Genomic DNA, 9,972 nt, shown 5'->3' with positions numbered 1-9,972 from the left:
TCATAGTTTTGTCTTTAGGCCGAGGAACTAATGTCCATGTGTTATTCTTTTCAATTTGTTCTAATTCTTCTTCCATAGCTTTAATCCAGTGTTTATCTTCACATGCCTCATTAACTGATGCTGGTTCAATTTAAGAAATAAGACACACCTCTTCATTTGCCAGTCTTCCTGTAGTCATGACTCCTTGATACTTGTTCCCAATTATCTAATCTTAAGAGTGGTTCAATATTACGTATCGGGGTGTCTTTATTTGTTGTTGTTCCTCAGTTACTGTGGAATTTTCAAATGATGCCGGTGTAACTGGATCTTTATTTTGTACTAGTGTATTCAATGTAGGTTCATTTGTTAGTATCTCTATTGCCGGTTCAGAGTCTATGTACCTTGAATTTCCTCTAAATTGTTCATCAATCTTCACATTTGTGCTCTCAACAATTTTCTGCAATCTCTTTTTAAAACATCTATATGCCTTGCTCTTAGATGAATAACCAATAAATATTCCATCATCACTTCTAGGACCAAATTTGCCAATATACTCATCTCTTCTAATATAGAATTTACTTCCAAATATTATGAAATATTTAAGAGTAGGAGTATTGCCAAATCATAATTCATGAGGGGTCTTACTGGTTTCACCTTTGATGTGAACTTTGTTGAATGTATAAACCGTTGTACTCATTGCTTCTCTCCAGTATACATGTGGTATATTTGCTTCTGATAACATACTTCTAGCTGCATCCAAGATGGTTTTATTTTTCCTCTCTATAACTCCATTCTGCTAGGGTGTCTGGGGTGCTGACAACTGCCTTCTGATTCCATTCACTTCATAGAATGTATTGAATTCTTTAGATGTGAATTCACCTCCTTGATCTGATCTCAAACATTTAATTTTCTTACCGGTTTGATTCTCTACCATCACCTTGAATAGCTTGAATTTCCTAAATGCTTCTAATTTCTCCCTGAGAAAAGTAACCCAACACATTCTAGAATAGTCATCAATGATTAGCATAAAATATCTATCTCCTTGTAAGCTTCTAGTTCTTGCTGGACCACATAAATTAGTATTAATTAAGTCAAGAGCATTATTGGATTTCTCTGGAATACTCTTAAAAGATGCTCTAACTTTCTTTCCAAATTGACATTCCTTACATACCAGATTGTGGGGTTTGACAGTCTTAGGTAAATCTCTTACTGCCTTAGTTGTACTAATTTTCACAATGCAATCAAAATTTACATGACAGAGTCTCTTATGCCATAACCAACTTTCATCAATATGTGCAATCAAGCATTTCTTTTCACTGTTGTTCAAATGAAAGATATTACCTTTAGTCTAATTACTGGTTGTAATTTCCAAACCAGTTCGGTTCATGATTTTGCATTTACCATTCTTGAATTGTAACTAAAATCCTTTTTCAACTAACTGACCAACACTCAAAAGATTATGCTTTAAACCTTCAACATAGTAAACATTATTAGTATTATGCTTACCATCAAGAGATATAGTGCCTTTTCCTTTGATCAAACAAGCTTTATCATCTCCAAATCTTACTATACCTCCATTGTATTCCTGAAAGGTTAAGAATTTACTTTTATCACTAGTCATATGATGTGAACATCCTGAATCAATGACCCATTCATCCTTATCTTCAATTTTAGCTGTCAGGACCTGCTCTACCGGTTGAATAGTAGGTGTCGGTTGATCTTCTGTTATAGCAACAAAAACTAATCCATTATCTGTTGGATCCTCATCAAAATCATCAGTGACTCCTTCATCAGCAAGATAACAAGATTTTTCTCTATTTTTCTTAAATTTGTATCTCTAATATTTAGGGTTAGGCTTGTATGTTCTTCTAGCTTCTTCTTTTAATCTTGCATGTCTATTAGGACACCTAGATTCCATATGAATAATCTTATTGTAGTTAAAACATTTAAATGGTGCTTTACCTTCATACTTACTTCCAATAGGACCTTTAGGCATTTTCATTGCAAATAGTGCTTCAAGTTTTTCAAGTTCTTCATTTTCTTTCCTGATTTCTTCACATTCTCTTACATAAAAGGTTTTCCAATCAGATTTGTCAAATGATGGTGATGTAGATGATGTTGATGCCTTGAAAGCTAAATATGTCTTTATAGTAGTAACAAGACCAAATTCTTCAATTTCAAAAGCTGAAAGTTTTCCAATCAAAGTATCTCTAGTTACTGATGTATTAGGCATTGTTCTCAATTCATTTATAGTAGTTACTTTCATTTTATATGCTAGTGGAAATTCTCTTAAGACTTTAGAAACAATTTTATCTTCACTTAAGGTTCCTCCACAACATTGTATACCCAAAACAATTTCATTTACTCTTTCCATAAAAGAAGATTCTTTCATCCTCTTCCATTTTTAGATTTTCATACTTGACCCAGAAGGATTCAAGTTTTGCAATTTTGACTGTGGCATCACCTTCATTCAATGTTTCCAATTTGTCCCAAATAGCTTTAGTAGTAGACCTATCTGATAATCCCATGATTTTCTGAGCTAACAATGCGCTCAAAAGTGCTTCTCTTGCTTTGCAATCATTTTCCTCATCTTTTCCTAAGGTTGGTGGATTAGGCTGACCTTGAGTAGGAGCAGTGTAACCATTCTTTGGAACCTCCCATATGTATTTTCCAATGCAATTCAGATGTGTCTCTATCCTGATCTTCCATATGTCATAGTTGGTTTCATCAAGTTTAGGGCTGTCCTTCCTGAAATAGTTAGAAGACATTGGATCTCCTCAAGCTATTAAACTTCTACAAAAAGAAGACTAGGCTCTGATACCAATTGTTAGATCCCAAAGACAAGTGAGAGGGGGGGGGGGTGAATCATATGTCTAATAAATTCAACCAAAACTTAATGCTTAATACCGGTTAACCAAACTTTATGTCGGTAGATAGTCTTAATAGTTAATTGTAGTACCGATAAAGATTAATGCATGAAACTGAAAGACAATAACATCCACAACACATAACACCAATATTTGTACATAGAAACCTTGTAAGGGGAAAAACCATGGTGGGAAACCTTACCCACAATCAGATGATACTACTACAGATAGTATGTGTGTACAATAGGGGGTCTGCACATGAAGAAATGCCAAGCACCTAAAGCTCACTGCTCAATCACAAAATGAGAGTCACACTAACTACAATTGGATGATTAAATCCAATGATAATGTACTGCTCAAAATAACATCTCCATATGCTGGATTCAGTACTAGTTTAGCTCTGATTGTCTTTAAAAAATCCTTCCTTCAACCTTCAAATGATGTCTGCGTGTATAGCTCTACTTCTTTTCACATATACCGAATTACAATATCTTTTCTTGCATATATTAATCTCACAAATGAGATCTTACATTTATACCATAACTTAAGACCAATTGAGTAGATCGGCTCACTAAAAGATATTACAATAAAATCAATTACAAATAAATCAATATCCGATGCATGATGTCAGCTCAATGCATTTACAATAATACTAAATCATCTCCATAACATGTTGTGCTGATCTGGAATAGATATACGTGTCGGTGCATATCCTAGACCTATTTGTCGGTAACAACAAATATGTAAACTTGAATAAACCAATGAATAAATCACCAAAAAAAGGTGTCCAAATGATGTTTTCAACATAACCAAGTAGTCTCCAAGTGATTCCAAGTGTCGTTGAACAAAATAACCTATCAGTGAACCAAATACCAGTGACTGTGCATAAGTCACTTGCATGTCGGGGAACATAACCAATTAGGCCAGTATTGATAAGTGTTGACAAGTGATGATAGGTGTTGACATCAATGACAAAACCATATCAACATATCAAAATACCAATAGTCTTGATTATCTGTTTTTGCTTTTCCCTTATCATGTTTACGGAATGTGATGCAGCCATAACTAGTAAAAATCTGAAAGAGAATCAATTAGCTTATGCAACAAGAATAACACAATGGAAGCAACAAGAAAACACAACAAGATTACATAAATAGATCATATTATTGCCTTAGAACTTCTGACAACCAACCGGTTATCATCATACAATCATCATAGAACATCTAGTAGTTAAATGGTTACATGCAGGCTTCAAGCCAAATACAATCCAATCGGGACTCTAAGAATCAAAAGGATTACTAAATGAAAATCTAAATCCATATTCTCAATTCTACCTCTTCTTCCCCCACAAATGATTACATAATTCCATATAAATACCCTATGCAAAATCATTGGATCGGTCTCATAAGATCACATTTACCAATGTAGGAAAAAGAAATGTGTAATTAGGTTGACCCTAAGAATTAAAGAAATCCTTCTAGAAAATAACACCCAAGAAGTGTGGTTCAGTAGGAAGGTCATACACATACCAAAGAACATTAAACAAGACCCAAAATAGATCCACACACCAAGAATTGCTCCAGTAATGAAGGAAAGGCAATCAGTAAGCACAAGAACTATCTCGGAACTCAGAAAGAGTCAATTAGGAGCAATAAGTGGCCAGAAAAGAATCCAAATGGACTAAAAATCTACAGTTAAGCACATGAAATTTCATGGAAACTAAAAATCTGATATACAATGAAAAGAAAGCAACTATCGGTACCAATCGGTAAGAACACAAAAAACTGCACACTGAACTAAACAAGAACTAAACTGAAAGGAAATATTTTTGGTTGATGAAAGATTGCTCAAAGACCGGGGATGCTCCTGCATCAGATACCCCAGATCGAAAAAGATGTTCCATGAGAGGTAAATCACGAACATCTAAAAGGATTGGGGATAAAGACCCCATGCTCATTTATGATCTAAACATCTTCCTTATCTACCATCCTCTTCTTTAGCTCCTTCGGTTCAATCTCAACCCACTTGTCTAACCCTTGAATCTATTTGTTTCTCTTCCTTTGCTTTAGATCTGCACATTGTCTCTAATTACTGCTCTCTTTCTTTTGTAACTCTGATTTGTTTATGCCACAAGACTTCATTCAGTTTGTCATCATAAGCTCTTTGGCATTCGGTTTTATCTTTGCATCAGGCTTATTTATCAGATCTTTCTGCAAACTCATGTCACCTTCTTGTATTACCTCTTAAACAAGTTTCTTATTACTACAACTTTTCTCAAGACTCATATTCTTAACCTCCTTCTCTTTCTCCTTCAAAGAAGTCAATGTGAACTTCTACTCATTTTTCTCAATAGTGACTAGGTTTCTTCTACAGTCATAAATATCTCCTCTATCAGACTACCAAGGTCTTCCCAACAAGACATGAAAATCACTCATAGATACAACATCACATAAAAATCCATTCCTAAAAGGCCCAATATTGAAATTCACCAAACATTGTTCCTTTATCTATATCTTTTGATCATCTTGTAACCAACTTATCTTGTAAGGACAAGGATGCTCAAGCTATTTCAATCCAAGATTTACTACCATCTCTTCAGATACCAAATTATTAGTACTTCCACTATCGACAATAAGCTTGCAACACTTACCACCTGATTTGCACACAGTCCAAAACAAACTCTTTTTTCTGAGTAGGTCCGGTATCCTCACTACTCTGTTCTATCATGACTCTTCTATACTTAAGGGATCCTCCTTGCTATGGTATATAGTCAGGTTTGGTAACTTCACTTTGTGGTTCCTCATTAGACACACAACTTCTTTCCATTCGTTTCTTACATTCATAAAATCTATGTCTAGTTTCTCCACACTTGAAATATTTGCCAGGAAATTCTCTATTGGTACTGTTAGAATTCTCTATTGGTACTGTTAGTGCCTTTCCTCTATGTTTTGTATTTCGGTTCTTTACTCCACTTATTAGATTTTTATTCTTCCTCAAAATTCTACTTCTTTGTACTCATCTTTCCCTTGAATCTTCCCTTCCCTCTAGGGTTATTTGGTTATATTCTTCTCATCTTCTCCTCAGCCTTCAAAGCATACTGGTAATCTTCTTCAACTATGGAAACCCTCAACATACTCTTCTCATCTTGCATGTTAAATGCATGTCCATTAATGTACCTCACCACCTTTTATCTATCCATCTTTTTATGTCCATATGTAATCATTACCTTGTAGAATGTTGGAATCCAATAACAACTTAGCAACCAGTATGCATAAAAGCAAATAACAATAAGTAATAATGTAACCACTTAGATGAACACCATAACACTACAGATTTATATGTGGAAAACCTAAATGAGGAAAAACCATGGTGGGATTGGAGACCCACAATATCTATCCACTATGCACATGCAGGAAGGCCAACAGCCTAGAACGCACTGCTCATCACAAAAGGAGTCTCACTGACTACCCAAAACTTCAGACTACAATCTAAAATGAAGATTAAACTAGTAGAATAGCATATCTTATGCTCGAGTACAATTTTGTTTTAATCTAAAATGTCAGAGTTCTTAAACCTCTTACACAAATCCAATTCAATCACCTATGATAGACCAAAACCTCTGCATATGATTACAACTTTATTGACATAGATAATTCTATAACCCACGACCATGATCTACAAAAGAGATCTTACATCATATTTATACCAACCCAAGACCTAAACAATTAGGTTGGCCTCCTAAAAGATAATACATTAGATCCATTACATAAACTCGCAAACCAATGATAATCCAACTTGGCCTTAGACCGAAACAACATTAACCAAACATTAAATCCAACTAGTAATGCATCAGGAGCATCCACCAACACGTTACATAAACTGGTCCATAACCTAATAGAATAGAATTAGTTTGTTGCTTAATACAACACCTCCAATCAACTAGAACATGAAAAAGATAACCATCAGTATCTCGAGAACCTAATAGAAGCCGCACCAACACCACTTATCGAATCCATCAAAAGATCTTCAATAAAGCTTTATTGGTAAAACCCCTACTGGTAACCAAAAGACTTACTAGAACATATGATAGCTTCCAGATCACCAAATCCTGAACTAATTGAATGTGACATGCATCTCAATAACTTGAATGACCAAAATAAACCAATTCCACCAAACTGAACATACCGAAGAATTCCAGAGATGATCTCTAGATCAACATCACAATCCAGCCACTCTATCATAACCCAATAAATAACTAAACAAGCAACTAGTGTTGACATCAATGAAAAACATCAATGCAACACATAATCAATTCCTCCAAACTGCCAACAATAGAATTCCTTAGTGTACTCTTTCATAGTCATGTTTCTCTGTTTCAGGTTCAGCAACTTCTTGAAAAATTTCAACTCATAGTCTCCCAATATGAACTTGGCCTTCAATCTTGCAACCATCTGTCTCCACTGGGTGATCTTCATTTCACCATTCTCTACTTTGTCTTTCTGCAATTTTTTCTACCATAAGGGAGCATGCCCTTTCAACTTATTTTGTGCCAATCAAACTCTCTAGGGGTCTTTGATATCCTTAAACTCAAAGTATACCTCCAACTCTCTAATCCAATCAATCAGATCCTCTGGGTTCACTATTCTGGAAAAGTTTGAAACTTCCACTTTATGAACTTTACTCTCTTGTGCCACTACTCTCACAAATCTTTTCTCTATTCCATCTTCCAGTCCTTCAGCCTCTTCAGTCCTTGTGTCATGATTTTTCATATTTGCTTAAGTGCAATTTTATGCATTGGTATGATCTTGTGTATTATCATGAGCATGTGTATTAGCATTTCTTCTCCATGAGAAAGGACAATTGCGGGGTTGTTCATTAGAGTTTATAGAAAAATTGGTATGAGCATGAGTATTGGGGACTTCTAGTTTTTGAGATAACAATGAAGGTGACTCGGGCACGAAAAGTTCTCTCCTATTACCACCATTATGTTTTCTAGGATTTTCATTTGTTTCGGCCATTTGATTAGGATCCTCTTCTAAAATTTGTGACATATCAAAATCATGAAGTAGCCTTATTCAACTTTATGCCATGACTTGAAAGAAGTATTGTCTATATCTTCTCATAATCTCTTCAACCAATCTATTGAATCTTGGATCTAAGATATTCTCTTCAATATCTACGGAGGTGATAGATGCATTGTTGTTCTCATTGTTGGTCTCATTATTAGTGTATCGAATATTACTGCGACTATCAAATGGGTTGTAAAATTCATCACCATCAAACTCATAGGTACTCATATTGAGAGATCTTAGAGATTCTTCGGCTTCTTTTCTAGACCTTTGTGAACGGGTTTCAACCATGAAATGAACTTTTCCCAAAATGCAAGATGCAAGAAAATGTGAAGACTATCGAAGACCAAGAAAGGATATGAGAGGGAAAGATATAGGGTTGTCTTGCAATGTCCAAGAATGTAAGTTCAAGATGTGTGATCTAAAGCAAGGTGTGGCTTCTAAAGAGATGATAGATCTCTTGATGAGGTAAGTTGACCTTGACTAAAAATGGCCAAATGGGACACTAAGATGATAGATTTGATAAAGGAAACACTTAGAAATATGTCGTAGTAGATATGCAAGATATGATGAAGACAACAAAACAATCTTTTGACTCTAGTTTGAAAAATATTTACGAGGGATTCCAAATGAAGGAAAATGATGGAGAAATATGTGGCCAAAACTAGTTGACTAGAAATGATGAAGCCTTATAGGAAATGTCTTAGAAGCTCTTCAAATATCAAAACCTAAGCTCACTTTGTCTTTTCAACTTTTACAAAATTTTGTTCTAAAACACAGACAAGGAACTGCTTTGCACAAATGCAGTTACCAAACATAGATGCAATTTCAAGTGAAAGAGACATAGTTTCAAATGTTACTAACATTTTTTTCATTGGTCATTTGGTGGAATTGATTATGTGTTGCATTGATGTTTTGTCATTGATGCAAACACTAGTTGTTTGGATGCTTTACTGACACCCTTCTGGTCTCGGTAGGTTGAATGCTTTCTGATTGATCTAGATCCTACATGATGTGGTAACCTCCGGTATAGTTTGGTGATGGAATTGGCTTGTTCAAAATACTCATACTCATATTTGGTTAGCTGGTTTTGGTTTGGTGATCAGATGCTATCTTGCTTGCCTAGAAGCTTAGTTTTTGGTTCCGGCGAGGGTTTCACCGGCAGAAATTTTGGTGTAGATATTTGATGAATTGCATAAGTGGTGTTGGTGGCTCTTCTGGTATTTTTTTAGGATGTTGTTGGTGATCATGTTTGAGAGTTGGCAGATGGAGATCATTGCTATAGATTGTGGACCTATATTGGGTCCCGCTTGATCTAGGTTATGGATTAGCTTTAATGTAATGTGTGGATTGAACCTCTTGTTGTATTTCCAGGATGTCTTATGTGTTGGATATTATTTGTTTGGTCTAAGGCCAACATGGTTTGTAATTATGCAATTGGTTAATTGTCTGGTGGTTGACTTGATTGTTTATGGTCGAGGGTTTGTATATATAAATGTAAGATCTTATTGTAGATCATCATGGTTATGTTAGAGGTCATGGTAAGGGAATGTAATATGCAAATAATGTAATATCATTCGGGCAGAGGAGTTGGTCAATCGTTGGAGATTGAGTTTGGTTTATGTAAGAGGATTTAGATCTTCGGTATTGAGCTTAACCAGAGCTATACTTAGGCATAGGAGATGCTATCTTTTGCAATTCAACACTTCTTTGGATTATAGTCTAGATTTATATGTAGTCAATGAGGCTCCTTTTATGATGAGCAGTGTGTTCTAGGCTATTGGCCTTCCTGCAAGTGCAGGCCCCTCAATTGTAATTCACATACTTACTACAGAAGTATTATCTAACTATGGGTAGGCTTCCCACCATGGTTTTTCCCTTTACTGGGTTTTCCACATACAAATCTTGGTGTCATGTGGATGGTATTTATTATGTGATTATTGTTTATGCTTAATTGGTTTAACTACTATTCTGGTATTAATATTTTGGGTTCCGGTATTAAAGTTTAAATTGCTAATGGTTATGGTAATCTGTGATAGTTGATTCACCTCCCCACT

The sequence above is a fragment of the Cryptomeria japonica genome, chromosome 10 (assembly GCF_030272615.1).
Source record: "Cryptomeria japonica chromosome 10, Sugi_1.0, whole genome shotgun sequence".
In the NCBI taxonomy this organism is placed as follows: domain Eukaryota; kingdom Viridiplantae; phylum Streptophyta; class Pinopsida; order Cupressales; family Cupressaceae; genus Cryptomeria; species Cryptomeria japonica.
The sequence above is the reverse complement of the archived record's forward strand: the minus strand, read 5'-3'. Positions refer to the sequence as shown.